At 46.8% G+C, this 17,381-nt stretch overlaps 1 long non-coding RNA gene across 1 annotated transcript; it reads left to right on the forward strand.

The window, feature by feature from the left end:
• The first annotated feature begins 12,924 nt into the window (after positions 1-12,924).
• On the forward strand, positions 12,925-13,880 carry LOC308573166. The gene is made up of 2 exons (XR_014001982.1): positions 12,925-13,036; positions 13,810-13,880. It is a non-coding gene; the product is annotated as an uncharacterized lncRNA (long non-coding RNA).
• Positions 13,881-17,381: the final 3,501 nt, after the last annotated feature.

Genomic DNA, 17,381 nt, shown 5'->3' on the forward strand with positions numbered 1-17,381 from the left:
TCTATGTTCGATTGGTTAAAACAAGAACGACAACAACAAAAAGCGCCCTACAACAATACAGAACAATCCTTCTATTTTGTCCGCAGCCATTGGTGCAGCAAAGGATTTAGCTTAACTATACAAATAGTTTCCCCTTCCCCTCCTTTTTTTTTCTTTTTCGCAAAGGACTTGGTAAGCACAGCTTCATAATGAAGGACGAGCCCCATCACCATCCGTGGGAATTTTTAGTGTGGAATCTTCCTTGAACCAAATGGGACTTGGTCACTTTCATGCTCTTTTTGCCAAGGCTTTGTTCATTTCCTGGGGGGTTCTGCAAGAAACTTGTTGGACCGCTAAAAGCGGTTTTGCCAAGTGCAAAGCAAAGGACGTGACATAAGCTGTCCAGCAAAAGTAGTTTTTCATCTTTCAATTGAGCAAGAACACCTACTGAAGAATTTTATTGACTACTAATGAGTGTTTCCAGGTGCAGGCTTAAATTGCAAATGGGTCGCTGAGATTTTGCAAAGGGAGGGGGGAATACAGGCTCTGCAAAAAAATTACATGCTTGAGAAGCTGCCTTTCCTCAATCAACACTCATCTGGAAGCACCCAATGGGGAGGGGGAATCCCATGAAACTGATCAGAATGAGGACAGAATGAGGAGATCACATATCAAAGCAAGAAGGAATGAGGTTATCCCAAAACACAGAGTTTTCAACTTGGAGTATGACGACTGGCGAGGAGGTTTTTTAGTGAGTAGCTCACTTTTCAAATATTGGCATTCTCTCCTTAAAATTAATAGTTGCTGCTCTAATGCTTGATGACTGGCCTCCAAACAATTGAATTCAAATGGTGACATCATCTCCACTATCCACCCAGAATGCATCTCAATTTAAGTTAGGCCATCAGCATTTGATAAGACCAGAGCCAGCATCAGCTGGGTGTTGTTAGAGCTTTGGATAATTGCACCAATTGAAGCTTTCTCACTCAGCCACCCACCACCTTTTACAAAAGTGAAATCTATTCACAACAGTGTTGGGAGAGAGCCCTGCCTCCTGGGCCCAACGCAGTGAAGGCAGCCACACAGACAGGGCTTTAGAGTAGCCCATCTGTAGGGCACAGATAGCTTCATCTGAAACACACACCACAGGTGAATTGCCCTTGGGTCACTTTCACAGCCATTAAAATGCCATTACGGTTCTTTTGCAAATCCCTGACTCTGATGAGCAGCCCCTTCAGGCAAAACCGTAGTGATGGAGACACTTTCGCAGCAACCAGGCACTAAAATTCGCAAGAAGACAAACCATAGATGCCAGACGGTTCCATGTTCCATTCCCCCCACAAGATGGCAGCATTAGAATAACTCTTCCACTTGACTTCCTCTTTTCGTTCCCCTAGTGCAAGCGCTGAGCTGCCTTTCTTAAAAGACAGGGGAAACCAAGGCCTTAAATTAGGCCATTGTGGTCAGGCGAGATTATCTGGCACAATTTGGTCTTGACGTTATACTTTCCTGACTGTTGAGGCTTCTTGTTCAACCCTTCCATGCTCACAAACTCCAGAAACCAAACCAAAGTGGAGGCAAGGCAGGCCACAGTGAAGAATGTCCAGAGATGTTAGGAGACAAACAATTATTCATTAGGGGGTGGAGAAAGGTTAGGGGTGCAAGTTGGGCTGTAGGAGGCAGCACAGTATGAAAGTGGAGCATTAAGCAACATGTCAGCCCCAGCAGTGGAAGTCGAAGACCCCCAGTGGGTTGTCAGTTCCAATTAGCCAGAGCTGTATATTTACTCTGTAATCAAGCTATTAATTGGTTAATCACACTGAGTAATCAACTAATGCTTCCAGGCCTAGTTGGTAGCGCTCTGACATCCACGCAGTGCCTCCGGCAACAATTCAGCAACATCAGCCCAAGTTCGCTCTCTTATCTTGGGTAAACTAGACTTTAAAACATGAGCATTTATGTCATGGGGGAAGCAAACATCTACAACTCAGCACCTTTCCCAAAGATTTGGATTTCAGTGGCTGGATTTTATTACCTAGTGGAGGGGGGGTAGTTTATATAGTGTTTGGGGAGAGTTCAAAGTGCCTCACACACATTTTTGCAGCAATCCTTAATAGCAGCCTTGTAAAGTAGGCCACAATTGTTCTTGTCCCAATGCGCATGGGGGGCTGAGGAAGATGAGCATGCCTTCCAACATTTTTCACTGTGCCCGCAGCTAAACTGAGCAGTATTAAATTCTCTGTGCATCAGCTGAGCGGGAGTTCAGTTGTGCTTTCGGCAGAAATTGACTGGCATGCACAGGGATTGATTGGCCCTGTTTGGCGCAGGGATTGACTATGTGAGCCAGTTCCCTATGGAGAACTGGCACATGCAGCCAAACCAAGGCAGGAATGAACTGCCTTGGGCTCAGCTGATGGGTGAGGAGAGTTCAGTTCTGCTCAGTGAAGGGATCAGCTGTACCTGCAGCTGAAAGCAGGACTCAATTTCCTACCCGTCAGGTGATAAGCTGGGGTTCAATCCTGCTCAGGTCAGGGCTCCATTGTGCATATCAAACCTGCCCAACAAGGCGCGCACACCTCTAACTGACAGGTGGACATGGTTTAACAAAACTTCATGTGCCAAATCAGAACTCCTGCTGGACCAGTACTGGCCCACCGGCCAGAAGTTCCTGCCACTCTCATGTCCCAAAAGAAGAGATCTTTTTTCAGGCTAATGGCAGTGCAGGCTCAACAAACAAGCACAGGGCCCAGAAGTCATGATTCCAAGGTACAAGAGCTGCAGGACTGAATGGAAGCAGTGAAGATGTCCCAACCGTTGCCATGCCTCACGCTCCTTATGTTGTTGGCATTTGTCTGTCTTGAAAGACAATGGAGTGCGCCTCTGGTGGTGAAGTCGAACACCAGGGTGTTAGCAGCAGTGAAGTGACCTCCCTGAGGTGAAAACCTGGGCAGTATGCATACCCTCCAACATTTCTCCCATGAAAATAGGGACATTCTACAATACCCTCCAACATTTCTCCAGTGAAAATAGGAACATCCTAAGGAAAAGTGGGACATTACGGGATCAAATCAGAAACTGGGGCGGCTTCTCTAAATCAGGGACGTCCTTGGAAAATATGGACACTTGGAGAGTCTGAGTGTGTATGGGGTCCTGGGCTGCCCAGATGACAAAACCACACCCTCAACCTTGCTGATGTGGTCCAAAGGAAAGCCGAGCAATACGTTTGGAACCAGCTTGGCTGCAGGAGTTGCCGGAAGGAGGCATACAAGGCGCCATCCAACCATCTTATGGTCTCCACTCTGGATTTGTGTAGGGTTTTACTCCTTAGCCATTTCTTCTCCCGAATACATCCTTCAAGACAGCAGAGGTTTAGGACCAGAGTTCTCCTTCCCAGGTTGATGAGCTCCATCTGCTCCCCACTTCCCTCTACAGCAAGTGCAGAAACTGCCTCCTTAACCGTTGGACCCACAATTGGTCTCTTTCCCTCAATCTACCAGATCCCGTCTTCACATGCAGTGGAAGTCCCTAACTCACTGAGGGTTTGAGACCCATTGACTAGCCTCTCCTGGTTTAGCCAGCAAGTCACAGTCGTTCCTGGGATGTGGCTGCTGTCACCTGCTGACAGCTTTTAGGAGCCACAGGTGAGAGCTGAGCATTTTTGTACACATTGCTTAGATAGAGAACTGCATTGTTTCAAGAAGGTATGAATTTGGTAGTTTTGCCTTTAAATGTGAACTGAATCAAATACCCCCTCTCTACTGAATTATTTTTTACCCTGGTGGGGTGTGTGTCAGTTTTCCACTGCACCTGTGGGGTCAACACACCAGCCTAGGGAGTACTGGCACACACAGCTCTGTTTCCCAACTCTGTTGCCCTTCTCCCTAGCATCTTCCTCACTCTGCCTAATGGTAGGGCCGGCTCTATTGCTATGCATTGCTTTGATCCATACAAGATTGATGCATATCACAGAAGGAAGCGGTTGCTGAATCACTAGGAGCACCTCTGCCATGTAGCTCTCATGGAATGTTAGGACTGCATTGCAGAGGGCTGTGAATAATTTCCCTATCCAAGAGGAGCGCTCGCTCCACAAATCTTTCTCCAGCACTGAAGAAGCCCTGTTCCAAATAGGAAAAACACACTTAGCCAGAGGTCCTTGTGTGTGCTGTGTGTGTGAGTTAGCAGTGGAAGGTGCTGGATTGGCTGTGCCTTGCCTTGCTTTTCGATACAATATCCTGCAGCGTGAAATGAATGGCTGTATTTAGAGGTATCTGGAAGTGATGACTGATACTTGGAGACATTAAAAAGCTTTTTATTTTCCACATGAACTCTCCAACCTGGCATAGCCACTACAGTGGAATATTTTTGGAGCTGAGGTCATCTGATTATTGTTTCCTGTGTCGTGGGGTGAATTCATTATTATTATTATTTTTTAAAGAATACCTAAAATTTCAAATATATTCTTAAGTTTCTTAAGGTCTCGTATGTGTGTGTGTGTGTGTGTGTGTGTGTTTTCTCCAGCTAACTTTGTTGGCATAGTTTGAAGAAAAGAACTTTGTCTCCTGTGGGATTATTACTTAGCTGTAATCATAAAAAAAAAATAAAAAAAAATTGGATTTGTGCTCATTCCAGCTAAATTTGTAACCCTTTAATGCTCTGCCAGTTTGCTTGCTAGCCAGCGATGCAACATGTAAATTTTGTATTTAAATTTATTAAAAGCTAGGAATTAAGCACATTTACTTGATTCCATTGTTATCGTTACAGCCGTCAGCTAATTAAAACATGTTCTTTCCTCATTTGGCTGGGTTTCTTGAAAGGAAGGAAGGAAGGATCAGCTCAGGTCGTCTAGTTCCAAAGGTTTGTGAAGTCAACAGGATTCTAGCGCTGTTACCTACTGAGTTTCAGATCCTCTTTACCCTGTAAACATAGCTTTACTTTATACCCCTTTACATAGCTCCTGTGACTACCTCTGAGACTGGTGAAGTGATGAGATTTCTATTAGAGGTCCATTGTGTTTTCCTCACCCAGTATATTTCTTAGAATTCCCTGGAAGGAGGAATGACCCTGGTTGTTGTGGGGTGCTGGTGCTCAGAGTTGCTGGGCTCCTGACCAGGCCCCCCTGCAGCAGGGATTCCGCTGCCAATTTTTCTGTCAGCCCAAATAGGGACTTCATGCACCTTACAACAGTTCAGTTCAAAGTTGCTCTGTAGCCATTATCCATTTTATTCATATTAAATATTTTTTATTGGATTTTATAGTTTTACAAAGCTAAAAATGAAAACAATAAGACATAATAGCATTCTTCATTTTACGATCAAGGCTGATAATCAAAGCTTTTCATTACTTTGCATTCTCATGTTCTCCAATGGACTTGCCCATTATTTTTTCTCCTTCCCTGCTATTGGGCAATTTGGTACATATACCATTTGGGATACTTGGTTGCATCATTGCTAAGACATCTTTACATTTTTACACAGCCAGGCTTAGGGTACCTCTAGTTACCCTACTCTGAATTATGGGAAGATTATGCTGTTCTGTTGCCTGGGTTTTGATGTTTTACGACGTTTTTATCTGGTGCAGTTTTGTACTGTTAATTTTGTTGATTTGACACCGCACCTTGCTTGTAAACCATTGTGCAAACTTTCCTATGAAAAATGGTATAGAAATACTTTCAATAAATAAGACAAAGGTTTAATAGCAGGTACCATCTGTTTCTTCTGCAGGCTGGATTCTTTCCAACCCAACAGTTTCCTGTTTCATCTTCCATAGGTTCCCCCTTATTCCAAGGCCAAGAGTTTGTGCAGAAGACAGAAGAGATTCCAACTGGAACTGACAAATATTCATTTAGGTTATGGCATAAACAGACCATCAGATACCCAGATTGTTCCTTTTATCGGCGTGTAGCATCAGCACTTGTTTAGGTTCCCTTGGGAAGTCTGCCTTTCAAGTCGATATTAATTATGTACTGTTAGACAGTAGCTACCTTGAATGAAAAGGAACAGCTTTATTTAACGCGTGACTTTGCAGGCACTCGCTCCGCTAACCCTGCCATGTTTCGGCTAAAGCCTTTCTCTGGGTGTTGGAGAGTAAACTGCCTTCAGTTCCTGGCTGCAAAGTTTTTTTTTTTGCTTCTATTAACAATATTATAGGAAGAAAAGACCATATGATGAGGCAGCTGGATCAGGCCAATGGCTCATCTAGTCCAGCACCCTCTTTTCACAGTGGCTGACCACATGCCTGTGGAAAACCAGCAAGCAGGATTTGAGCCCAAGAGCTCTCTCCCCTCCTGTAGCTTCCAGAAGCTGGTATTCAGGAGCACTGCTGTCTCCAACGGAAGAAGAAGAGTTTGGATTTGATATCCCGCTTTATCACTACCCTAAGGAGGAGTTTGGATTTGGAGAGGAGTTTGGATTTGATATCCCGCTTTATCACTACCCGAAGGAGTCTCAAAGCGGCTAACATTCTCCTTTCCCTTCCTCCCCCACAACAAACACTCTGTGAGGTGAGTGGGGCTCAGAGACTTCAGAGAAGTGTGACTGGCCCAAGGTCACCCAGCAGCTGCATGTGGAGGAGCGGGGAAGCGAACCCGGTTCACCAGATTGCAAGACTACCGCTCTTAACCACTACACCACACTGGCTCTCGACCACCTCATGGCTGGTAGCCATTGATGGCCCTCTTCTTCATTAATTTTTCCAATCCTCTTGTAAAGCCATCTACGCTGGGGTCATCACTGCCTCCTGTGGAAATGAGTTCCACAGTTCAATTACACACTTCAATGAAGAAGTACTTCCTTTTGTCTGCCCTGAATCTTCCAACATTCAGCTTCATTGGATGTCCATGAGTTCTAGGGTTATGAGAATATTAGGTAGTGGGTGACAAAGCAGATGACACAGAGATTTCTCCAAGTGGTTCTTTATAGTAAGCTGGAACTGAACTGAACAGCTCAGCCGGCCTGCTTTTATAGGCAGCCGGCTGAAATACACTCGGAGTCGAGAGTGGATTTCATGCTCTTTATTCAGCTCATAGTGGTGAGGAGGAATGAAAGTTCCCCCAGAATGTCTGCTTTATATACATTATTTACACAATGGGCACCACGTGATTGGCTAATTCCGGGATTCACCTGTAGGCCAATCAGGTTGCGGATTCACTTCCACCTGGAGCTGGATTGGGTGGCTCCTGTGGACCAATCAGACTGCTGCATTCTGGATCCTATTGTTCTAGGACCAATCAGACTGCTGCATTCTGAAACCTATTGTTCTAGGACCAATCAGACTGCTGCATTTTGGATCCTATTCAACTCAGTACATAACACCGGCTGTCAACACTGTAACAACAACATCCCAGGGTTTCCCGCCTAAATTAGCTGACGGGGACCTGAGTGAAAACTATATACACAATACCTCTGATGACCAGGGTGAGGACTTAAATACATAACAGAGAGTGAGAGAGTGATGATAAAAAAAAGTTTCATTTGTCCACTTTTAAGTCCTGTTAGTTTCAGATGAATAGAGCGAAGTGTGTGTTCAACTCACCTTGATGGGACTGAATGAAGGACACTGAGATACTGTCCCAGGAGCCATGTCAAGAGGACTGGCCCAGGACATTTTGTTACCTGAGACAAATGAGGAGTTGGAGCCTTTCAGGGAGGTCAGTTTTGGGGGAAAATCTGCACACAGGGTGAAGATAATCACCCTACAAAGCTGTGGAGTGGAATGGAAGAGAAATGTTGAACCCAGAAGCTTTGGCTCATGGATGTAGTAGTCCTGAATGCCTGTCTTGAGGGCAGAAATGCTTTTCTGTCTGGAATGTGAGAGGCAGACTCTGCTAACCCAGAAATAGTGCTTCAGGTCAAGAACTTTGCTTCAGGATGAGAACAGAAATCGTGCTCCGGCAGCGCGGCAGCAGCGGGAGGCCCCATTAGCTAAAGTGGTGCTTCAGGTTAAGAACAGGTTAAGTACGGACCTCCGGAACGAATTAAGTACTTAACCCGAGGTACCACTGTATTCCCTTCTGAGGTTCAGACATCCAGTTTTAAACATTTCTCCTTATTTTTAAACTGAACTTATTTTCCCCTCGGATCCTTCTGGATCCTTTACAATGGATCCTGGATGATTCATCCCCAACTTTCCCTTTGAGCCCACAGAAGCCAGTTCCTCAGATCCCTGCTTGGATTGGCAGTTATAATCCACTCCCACTCCTGATCTTTGTTAAATTGCTATAAGGCTGGAATTTAGTAAGCTTTCAACTAGTTTGGACTGGTGGAAGTTTTAGGAGGATGCAATTTAGGGCTTAGGAATATGCATGCTTTATTGGCAACTGTTGGGTTACTTACTTACTTAAAGGTTAATTATTTTTATTCGCCAATCTGATCTCGTTTTCCATTTATAATATGCACTCTTACATTTCGTTCCTGCATTCTTTTTATATATTTTTAGTAATGGAAGAGATTATATATTTTCACCATTTCTTTGTTTCAATTTAAACAAATCTTTCCACTTTATTTTACTTCTGATGCGACTCTGTTTCCGCTTGCCAACAGTAGCTCCATGGAGCAAAATTTAAGGACCTACTTTCAGTGCTCCTTACCAAGTCTACACACAGAAACTGCCTGGGCCAGCAGTTGAATCTAATACTTGTGATGGGGTAACATCCTCCAACACACTGGAGGCAGCGGGCTGAATTGGGGGGGGGGCATAGGAGAGGCCATGTGGCATCAGAGGGCAATTACCAGAGGCTCAGGAGGAAGAGTCAGGGGCTGCCCCTGAGCTTCTGCCACCTGAGGCAGTTGCTTCACTCTGCTTAATGATAGGGCCGGCCTTGAATGTTAGTGGGAAAAGAAGGCAGTTAGTTAAAAGTCCTCACTTTCCCAGGAGCTGGAGCTATAGTCATTGTAGAGCAGGGGTGAGGGACTTCATTATCCAGCTTCATTATCCAGCTTTATTATTTATAACATGGGTAGGCAAATTAAGGCCCGGGGGCCAGATCCAGCCCAGTCGCCTCCTAAATCCGGCCTGCGGACGTTCCGGGAATCAGCGTGTTTTTACATGAGTAGAATGTGTCATTTTATTTAAAATGCATCTCTGGGTTATTTGTGGGGCATAGGAATTTGTTCATCCCCCCCAAAAAAAATATAGTCCGACCCCCCACAAGGTCTGAGGGACAGTGGAGCAGCCCCCTGCTGAAAAAGTTTGCTGACCCCTGATTTATAATACAATGTTACCTCAGGTTACAGATGCTTCAGGTTACAGACACTTCAGGTTACAGACTCCACTAACCCTGAAATAATACCTCAGGTTAAGAACTTTGCTTCAGGATGAGAACAGAAATCGCACAGCAGCAGCGGGAGGCTCCATTAGCTAAAGTGGTGCTTCAGGTTAAGAACAGTTCCAGGTTAAGAACATACCTCCAGAACGAATTAAGTTCTTAACCCGAGGTACTGTAGGCTGAGCCTAGTCCATGCCAGGGAATCGTTGGCCCGCGTCCTCAGATCCAGAGAGAGAGTAAAAGAAAACTCCAGGAAAGATCCTTCTTTGGAGGAAAGCAGTTTTATTCTCTGTGCACAGGAGACAGCCAGCAGAATAAATTCTGGAAAAACTGACTGCCCAGAAAATACCCCTCTGCAGATTTTCTTATACCTTGAGTGGGCTCTCTCCCTCCTCCCCACGCCCTCCCGAAAAAGTTTTCAACTTATTTTTAGCATGTCTATAGCCTTCTAAAACAGCCCTCCCTATTGTTCTTTCTAAGCGTCCTGCATCCCCCCGTCTCCTCCCGTCTGTGTCTTTTTTTTATCTTGCATTCCTAAGGCGAGGCTATTTCTAGCTTACAGTCTCTGTCTTATCTTGCATTCCTTGAGGGGCCCTTAGCTCAGAAATTAACTTACAGAGAATATGAAGATCCTTCTTAGGTATATATGAAGATCCTTCTTAGGTATAAAATATAGAAAGCAACCCTTCCCTCTCCCTTCACTCCCTCCTCTTCTTATGAACAACCTAATACTTAGGTTCGTTCTGGGGTAGGGGTCTATAATCTCTCATGAAAGCAAGCACGCGAGGTCCCATCATGCGAGACATCATCTTCTCCATCATATTTTGCATACATTGCATCAAGCAGGGCATACAGAAGCAGAAAAGCAATAGAAGCATAATTGGACCTATCACCATAGTAAATATTCTCCCCATCCATCCACCTGGGAAGATGCCGTCCAACCAAGACATATCCCAGCCCTCCCAGGTTTGTACAGGGACATGTGCTACCTTTTCAATTCTTGCTGCCAGATCACGGATAGCCTCGCCATGGTCTGAAATGTTGAAGCAACATGCTCCATTTCAGCCATTTGTAACCACCTATTGTAGGAGTTATGGGCACCCCACTTAGTCATCAAACGGGAAATGTCGGCAAGGGAGGTCGGGGAACTTTTTCTTGCCTGCGTCAATACACATGTGGGCTCTTCAACTAAAAAGAAAAGGAGAATCATCAAAGGTATAGATGGATTACGTCTCTTCCCACAAATACGATACCGTTCATGCCAACAGAAATACGAGAGCATCCATATGACAAGGGCGGTATATATCACTCCTACCCACCAAACCCAATATCTCCATGGTTCCTCCCACCAACATTCAGGGGGTGTGCTCATCGTTGAAGAGCCCACTGATATTTGTGCCCGACTACCTGTTGAGCCTCAAGGATAAGAGCCCACCAGTGAGCTGATGCTCCCACTATGTGGGTCAATTTTCCTATTAACCCTGTCGGGTGGATTGAACTCACGTGCTACCTCCCTAGTGACCAGAGGTGGCAATTCTTACTGGCACTTGTTTAGCAATTTCAATGCACACCTGGTTAAGGCTCCCACCCCTGCAATACTTGCATCAAGACAGGTTCCGTCCCATCTATCACCTGGATTAAGAGTAGGACCTGGTCTATCAAATGAGGTTGGTACAGTGCTCTACCTCCCAGATAACAGTTGACTACCCTCCCACAACAACAAGAGTGGTCCAGAACTCGATAGATTTCGATCGTCTCTGCAACTTCCCGTATGAGCACTATCCACGCGTGCTGGACAGTGGTGTGGGAGAGGAGCCACAACGGGGCAGTGGGGTGTCTCAATACGGCAATCTCATCAAACCCCAGTTTCCAATTGCCAAAGAGCACGCCATCTCTTACCACCGGCAAGACGAACCAGTCGTAGCAGAGGCCATCAGGCCAATAAGGGCGGTATGGCTCAGTGGGGTCAGGGCTGTGGGACATAGAGCAGATAACAGAAAAAAAAAGAAAAGAGAAAGTCCTTATGGAAATATTAAATGTCCTGGTGGACTTCCTGGATTAGTCCCGGCACGGATTTTCACGTTGGGGACGCTGCCCGCGGGCGCCCCTCCCATCCAATTCTTCAGCTGTGCGTTGAGATATCAGCTTCCGGTGTGATATCAGCAGAGCGGTCGTCTGCCAGGCATCTGGAGATAATCAGCTGAAGGGAGTTCTCTGGATCTGGTGTAACTGTCCAGTTTGAAATGGTTTTCTTTACTGAGTAGGGTGGACCCACAAGTAGCACAGTGTATGGTCCCCTCCAGCAAGGCTGTAGGGGGGGGGCTCGCTGCCAGTCTTTCACCCACACTTCGTCACCTGGCTCGAACTGATGCAGCCAACACACAGGAGTTGCGAGCTGCGAGCCTGGGTCCACCTGTCGAGACAAAAGAAAACTCGGAAGAATATCTGGACTTAATTATTCAATTGCATATCCTGACCAGCATGTGGGGACAACATTTTGACATATGGGACCGGTCTCCTAAATATAATTTCAAAGGGTGACAGATGGGTCCGTTTTGACGGGAGACTGCGGACCCTGAGTAACGCCAAGGGCAACATGGTCACCCAATTAGACCCGGTCTCCTGTGTCAGCTTGGACAGCTGATTCTTTGGAGCGCTTTCGCCAGCCCCCGTAGGACTGCATGAACAAATGCTGGTCCATTATCAGATCCTACGGACCTTGGCAATCCATAGCGAGGGATGATTTCCCTAAGCAGGCACCTGGTTACTTCAAATGCCTTTTCAGTCTTTGTGGGCCATGTTTTGACCCATCCGGTGTAGGTGCACACTGCTACCAGCAGGTAGCGGTGCAGTCCACAACGGGGTAATTCAGTAAAGTCCACGACAAGATCTTCCATAGGTGCAGTTCCACTGTGCTGAATCCCTGGGGGAGCCAGTGGTCCGGCTCTGGGATTATTCTTTTGACATAGCAGGCATTTCCTGGAGATCTGGGCTGCCAGTTGGTAAAGGTGGGCTATATAGAAGCATTTTTCCAGCTGCTTGGTTGTAGCATCTGGTCCTATGTGGGTTGAATCATGGTATCTCTGAGTAACCTGCCGAGAAAGGGACTCCGGAATCCATATCCTGTCATCAGGGGTAAGGTACCATCCTTCTTTGGACAATGTCAACTCCTGGGCATCTGCAGTGTCCCTTTCCTGCTTTGTGTAGGCCGGCTTGTCAGTAGTGCTTAAAATCTCTTCTGGGACCAGTGCTCCAATAACCGAGGTGGGGGCCAGTTCTCGGGCTGCTTCCTTGGCTACTCTGTCTGCCAATCGGTTTCCTCTGGCCACTTTCCCTGGTCCAGTTTTGTGTCCATAACAATGGATAACTGCCACTGCCTCGGGTTCCCATACAGCATCCAGAAGGTTCAATAAGGCTTGTGGGTGGGCCACCTGGCTTCCTCTGGAGGTAAGCAAACCTCTTTCTTTCCATAAGGCTCCATGGGCATGTAAAGTCAGGAATGCATATTTAGAATCTGTATAAATGTTTATCTTCTGTCCCTTTGCCAGGCTCAGGGCTCTGGTAAGCGCAGTTAGTTCTGCCAGCTGGGCCGATGTTCCAGGTGGGAGTGACTTTGCTTCGATCACCTGGTCTTCCAGGGCTACCACTGCATAGCCTGCCTTCCGCTGCCCAGCCTCGTTTGCCTCGTCTTTGAGATCAGGCCTGCTGGAATATACTTCGTCCATTACTTCAATGCAGTCATGCGTGGGCTCCTCACCTTCTCCTACCGGTAATAGGGTAGCTGGGTTGAGGGCGGTGGTGACCTGGAACTTCAAACGCGGGTGCAACAATAGCATCTGGCACTTTCTCATTTTTGCTTGGGAGAGGAAATAGGTACCCTTCATGTCAAGCAGTGCTGGGACTGCATGCGGGGTCACACAAACAGTGTTGCAATGCCTTTTTCAAATCCTTGAAGGCATGCTGTTGCTCTTTCCTAAGCGGCCTCGCCCTCCTCTTCTTCTCCTAACGGTGGACCTACCGTCTTCAGGGCCATCAACTTCTCTGCCTGGTACTTCTCCTTTTTCTTCTGGGTCTCTTTTTCCCTCTAATTATAAATGGTCTGGGCTAATTCCAGCATCCATTCAAGGGTGTGGCCCATAAAAAAACCTTCATTTTTTTTTTGGTGGATATCGGGCGCCGCTTGGGCTACAAAGGCAGTTTTTTATGATAGGGGCATTGGCAGCCTCATGTGCTTGGGCTTCAGAACTCTAAGCCATGTTGCAAATTTCAGTTCATTTGCCAGTGTCTGTAGAAAGAACAATGCACTCCTTGCTTCTGGCAAAGTTTCAAATTCCTCAAAGTATCAATTCCTATGCTATGCTGCGGCTCCTTTTTCAGAGTAAAATTGCACCTTAAAAAGAAAAAAACTTGACAAAGTTCACAGAAAGCATTCACTTGCTTTTAAGAAAGTCACTTCTTCAGGTTAGTACTTTTGGGCAGGGGGGTGGGTAACTCTTGGCCTTCTGGGTTTATGTGGCTGAAGTGTAAATCCAGAAAGTGTGAGGTTCAGGGTAGCTGGCTGAATGCAGCAGTGTCCTTCTTGGAATAGCTGCCAAGAGATAACGCTCTGAAGCTGCCTCCAAGCGCCTGGCACAAGGAGGGGAAAAAAAAGCTGATGTCCTGTTACTTGCATGAATGAGAAACAGTTAGTTCACTTGCTTCTGCAACAGTCTTTGAGCAAATCATTTTCAGAAACCTCATTCTGTGTGCCGAGCAACCATTGTTGGACCAGGGCCAGGCAGCTTCTGGGAACCTGCGTTTGTTGGGCCTGGTTTATCCTAGTAAGTTTTTTTTTTTTTTCCTCGTCTCTCAGGACTGGAGAGGTGGGGTTCAGGCCATGGGGTATCCCTGCACAGATCCCTGTTCTTGCCCTCTGCCTTGATTTTTCTGGAGTTCAGAGCTGGGCTTGTGGCTGTAGCGCTGAGGCTCATGGCTGGGTACATAGGCATCGGAACTTTGGTTACTGTTCCCACCCTGTGGGGAGTGGGGTGTGTCGGGCGTGGGGCCTTTGGGCATTCCATTTTCCAGTGACCCTCTTGCCTGCAGATGGCGCACTGGCTTTTTCCCTAGGCGTTCTCTGCCCCTCCCGTGGACACCCTCGCTCACTCTGAGATTGCATTTTTGGCTTTCTGGCTGTTTGAAGACAAACCCCTAATTATTTTGGCCAGGTCCTCTTCGAAAGAAGGATTCTGATTTAAGGTGGTTGGAGGTCTGTGGTCCTGGGCATCGGATGACTCCAGGGGGTCATACACTCAGTGGAGTGGGGCCATCAAAGTGGAGTTTTAGCTGCCTCAATTGCAACTATTAGTATTGTCCGCTGCCCTGAGGGCATTTATCTTCCTATGCGGCTCTCAAAGCCTTCCCTTCTGTATCTTTCTGCCAGTTCACATCCTTGCATTGTGCTGCTTCTAGAACTCAAGAAGCCACATGGTTCTACATACTGAAACACTCTTTTGGACTGCTTGTCCACTTCACCTTCTGAATTCTTCATTCTCTATACCACCTTCTTCTTCACTTTCCTCTTCTCTTTCTTTTCTCCCTCAGTCTCTTTTCTTGGGGGTTGGGTAGGGGAAACCTCATTTAGCCCTGGTGCAGTTGCTGCATAGGGTGGAGGGGGGCTAATTATTCCTTCCTCCTTTTCTTCTGGGACTTCTCTTCTGGGACTGGCAAAACTGCTGGCTTTTTAACTTGTACTTGCTGCCATACTGGGCACAGTTTGGCATGGCACAGGTAATCACAGTTCTACTTTACTTGAGCCATGGGAGACGGTTAGGAACTCCACATAAGTGTTGGAGTCTATTTTTTCATCAGGTTTTTAAAATCCCCAATCTTCTCCCTTCGTGGCATCTTTTCAATTTGTTCAGGAAAGCATTGCAGGGGGGTCATGGGAGTTGTTTTACTGCTTTTTCTCCATGACCCTGGAACACTTGGACACTTGGGATACTGGGACACTCCCTCCTCCTAACGTTATTTTTTCACTCAGTCACAGGCCAGACGTTGCTTTCAACGTCTCACATACTCAAAACATTCACTGGAGTGTCCCCACACGCACATTCAGAAAAACCCATGCGCCTCCCCCAACCCCTTTTTCCCCCAAAAAACCAAAATCACAACCGGCAGTGCTTCACAACTTCGACCGGGGCCCAAGAGCACCTTTTACTGCTTCTTCTGGGCACAAAACCAACCACAACCACAACCGGCAGCGCTTAGACTTCGACCGGGGCCCTAGCAGCACCCTTTGCTGCTTTTTCTGGGCACAAAACCAACAACCAACCATAACCGGCAGCGCTTAGACTTCGACCGGGGCCCTAGCAGCACCCTTTGCTGCTTTTTCTTTTTACCAAAAAACAAAAAACAACAACAACAAAAAAACAAAAAAACCTTGTTGGTGGCACACCACTGCCACGCCCTTTTTTTCCCCTTCCTGGCTGCACACTACTGCATAACCAGGTGAGGCTGATCAGGCCTCCCTTTTTTCCCTTGGGCCCCATGCCCACCTGGTGGCACACCACTGCCACGCCCTTTTTTTTCCCCTTCCTGGCTGCACACTACTGCATAACCAGGTGAGGCTGATCAGGCCTCCCTTTTTTCCCTTGGGCCCCATGCCCACCTGGTGGCACACCACTGCCACGCCCTTTTTTTTCCCCTTCCTGGCTGCACACTACTGCATAACCAGGTGAGGCTGATCAGGCCTCCCTTTTTTCCCTTGGGCCCCATGCCCACCTGGTGGCACACCACTGCCACGCCCTTTTTTCCCCTTCCTGGCTGCACACTACTGCATAACCAGGTGAGGCTGATCAGGCCTCCCTTTTTTTTTTCCTTGGGCCCCATGCCCAGCCCTTTCCCTTGGGCTTACCGTGTTTCTGCTGCAGAGTCCCTTCCCTGGCCAGTCCTCTTTCCTCCCTCGACCTGGGTCCTTGCTCTGGAGCGGTGTGGCTGGTTCCCCCCACAAATTGGTAGGGTGCGCGCGTGGAGCCTGCAATCACCGATCCGAGCTGTCCACCAGGTTGAGCCTGGCTCTCTCCAGCCCTCTGAGGTGGGGCAGATTCCCGGTCAGGGAACCAAGATGTAGGCTGAGCCTAGTCCATGCCAGGGAATCGTTGGCCCGCGTCCTCAGATCCAGAGAGAGAGTAAAAGAAAACTCCAGGAAAGATCCTTCTTTGGAGGAAAGCAGTTTTATTCTCTGTGCACAGGAGACAGCCAGCAGAATAAATTCTGGAAAAACTGACTGCCCAGAAAATACCCCTCTGCAGATTTTCTTATACCTTGAGTGGGCTCTCTCCCTCCTCCCCACGCCCTCCCGAAAAAGTTTTCAACTTATTTTTAGCATGTCTATAGCCTTCTAAAACAGCCCTCCCTATTGTTCTTTCTAAGCGTCCTGCATCCCCCCGTCTCCTCCCGTCTGTGTCTTTTTTTTATCTTGCATTCCTAAGGCGAGGCTATTTCTAGCTTACAGTCTCTGTCTTATCTTGCATTCCTTGAGGGGCCCTTAGCTCAGAAATTAACTTACAGAGAATATGAAGATCCTTCTTAGGTATATATGAAGATCCTTCTTAGGTATAAAATATAGAAAGCAACCCTTCCCTCTCCCTTCAGTACCACCGTAATAAATACCCTATCCTGCACCTTCTAACTAGCCTGTAGTTCTCAGGTACAGTGGAAGATGTTCTGTCCTCCATGTTAAAGGAAGGTTCAGCTGCTACGCAGGTTGGGGAGTGGGGATGTCATCTTGACATTTTCCTCTTTATTTTATTTGTTATGTACTGAAGTTCTCACCCTGGGCCAGCAGGGGGATACTGTAGATAGTTCAGGTCCACATATGCAAATAAGAGATCGAAAGTGACGTTCAGTGATTGGATAGTTACAGAAAATGGTTACTGTTGCATTCTAGTGGAGCTCTATATAAGCAGGCTTGCTGAACCCTTCAGTTCTGTTCTGTTCTGGCCTGTGAATAAACAAGAGCTGTTTGAAGAATCGCTGTGTCGTCTGATATGTTCACCCACAACTTAACATTATTTATTTTATTTTGATCTTTTATATACCAACTACGGTAATCATTTGTAGTTCTAAGTGTTCCTGCCCTGGCCCTGGGGTGATGTTG

This window comes from Podarcis bocagei (genome assembly GCF_964188305.1).
Source record: "Podarcis bocagei genome assembly, chromosome: 14".
NCBI classification, from domain to species: Eukaryota; Metazoa; Chordata; class Lepidosauria; order Squamata; family Lacertidae; genus Podarcis; species Podarcis bocagei.